The 2490-nt window shown below is 40.3% G+C and overlaps 1 protein-coding gene across 3 annotated transcripts in view; it reads right to left on the bottom strand.

The window, feature by feature from the left end:
* CLINT1 (clathrin interactor 1) overlaps positions 1-2490 on the bottom strand; it is a 59829-nt gene that overhangs the window by 56342 nt on the left and 997 nt on the right. The window lies entirely within an intron of this gene.

The following is a 2490-nucleotide window of genomic DNA, read 5'->3' on the forward strand; positions in this document are numbered from 1 at the left end:
TATATGACCTGGTAACTACTTACTTGGCAAATTTAATCTGAAGCACTTGAAGATTACTGACATAGGTGATAAAGACAAATACGAAAGGAACAACAATACCAGGAATATTGCCTTGATTTCTGTCTTCTGAAAAGTGAACGGCCTTGTCAAATTTTGGGGTACCACAAATTTTGTCCTCTAAGATAACTAGGTGTTCCTTAGTGGTTTTCTTCTGCTGTCCTCTGACTCAGAAATAAAGGGTAGTTTTGTAGAGACTATTTTGGGCTTCTAAAAATTAAGTTGGTATTCTAGTCTTTACGTGGAAAAGAACCATTATTTTATTTTATCTTTCATAAGCAAAGTAAAGGGTATATAAATAAGCAAAGTAGCCTAAAATAAATATCTCAGGGCTTAAAGGTCAAATGAATAGTTGTAAAGGAAAATGATTAAAGCAAATCACTTTTCAAAGTTGGACCTTCTCTCTTAATGAGGATTATCTCACTCTAAATGCAGAACATTTACTATAGTTTCAAGCAAACTATAGATGACCCCTGAACAACATTGGTTTGGACTGCATGGTCCACTTATATGCAGATTTCCTTCCATAAATATATTGGAAAATTTTTTGGAGATTTGTGACAATTAGAAAAAAACCCAAAGACAAACCACACAGCCAGAAATATTGAAAAAAAAAAAAAAAAAAAAAAGAAGAAGAAGAAGAAATTAGGTATGTCATGAATGCATAAAATTTATGTAGATGGTAGTCTATTTTATCATTTACTACCCTAAAATATTCATAAACCATAAAAAGTTAAAACTTATCAAAACTCGTGCACACAAACAATTACATACTGAATTTGGTGCCATGAGCAATGGAGAGGAATGTAAACAAATGTTTTCTTTTCTCTAGCTTACTTTAAGAATACAGTATGTAACACATACAACATACAAAATACGTGTTAATCGACAATGTTATTGGTAAGGCTTCCGATCAACAGTAGGCTATTAGTAATTAAGTTTTGTGGGAGTCAAAAGTTATACTGGATTTTCTGCAGCATGGCGGGGGAGGGGTGTTGGCACCCCTAACCCCCAAGTTGTTCAAGGGTTAACTGTATACTGATCTAAACATATTGTGTTGAGAGCTTTATACACAATCCTAAGCCCTTTACTCTTATTCCTAAGGACAACATTTTAAGTTAGGTATCTATCATTATTTTCAGTTTGTACTAGAGAAAACTGGGGCACTGCTAGTTTAAGAAACTTGCCAAGTGTTACAAAGCTTGAACCCAGCTTTGCAGGTTCTGAACCTCTGCTACTTAGGCACTCTATTGCTTTCTGGGTAGCATAGAAAAATTGAAAATATGGTCAAACTCTAAGTTCTATATGATCATTATCAAAGCCACTATGAATTATTTTGTTTTCTGATGACAAGAAAAAAGTTTGCCATCTAAGACATTTCCTGATTTTAGGTTAGGTGGGGGCCACAAATGAACTGTTTTTCTCACCACAGTTATTGCATAATCACTAAAACCCAAAAGGAAGAGGGCTGGTTAAGTTTTAAACTTTATTTCCTGCTGGCCTGGAAGATCTTACTTAACCACTGTTTTGGGGTTTTTTTTTGGGGGGGGGTTAGGGGGAGGGTGGGCTGGACAGTGTTACAACACGGTGCTCTAACCAACTGAGCTAACTGGCCAGCCCCTTACTTAATGGCTGTTATATATAATACACTCAAGTGTTAAGGTTTTCCTAGTGCAGTAAGACACTAAAGTTATTTCAGTTTTAAAGAAAACCAATTATGTATAGGTCATTACCTGTCAGAGAAGTTAAAAGTAGATCAACAGGACATAAACCTAGATTGTTTTCTTCTTTAGGGGAAATTTCTTAATGACTTCTTAACTAAACCGAATGGAAGAAATGACCCACCAAAATGAAGTGTAGTGGAAAAGGAAACAGAGGAAAAGAATCACAAGACATTATACGGTGATCTACTTTCACTAGGGTTAGAAAAGCAAAGGATGAGTCTCCTCTTGAGTAACTTCGCCCTGACCACAATAGCCACTTGTTACACCTACCACCCACTCTAACACTTCAGGTTCATAAAGAATTAAAAGGAGCCCAGCAAGGTAAAGGACATACCCCGACCGGGCCTATGGTGTCTCCGTATCACACTCCGAACGACAAACTGGGCCAGTGCACAGCGTCCCCAGTCCTCAAGACTTCTCTGCCACCCAGGAGGGAAAGCCCACAGCCCGGGGCCAAGACAGTCCTCCGGCCAGGGAAGTGACCAAGCTCCAGACAACCTGCCCCCTTCTCTGACCAAAGCGTCCGCACCCAGGGGTTGGGGTAGGGGCACAGCCCGGAAGGCCTGGATAAGAGAGCAGGGGCTAGCAAGATGTTTTGAAACGAGTGAGGGTCCCTCCCCAGTGTGGCCGGTGGGGACGATGCCCGGGGCCAGAAAGGGAGCCGGCCGCCGCCATGATGGGACTGGGCGAGCCGGGCGGGGGGACGGGG

The sequence above is a fragment of the Galeopterus variegatus genome, unplaced genomic scaffold (genome assembly GCF_000696425.1).
Source record: "Galeopterus variegatus unplaced genomic scaffold, G_variegatus-3.0.2 Scaffold3392, whole genome shotgun sequence".
In the NCBI taxonomy this organism is placed as follows: domain Eukaryota; kingdom Metazoa; phylum Chordata; class Mammalia; order Dermoptera; family Cynocephalidae; genus Galeopterus; species Galeopterus variegatus.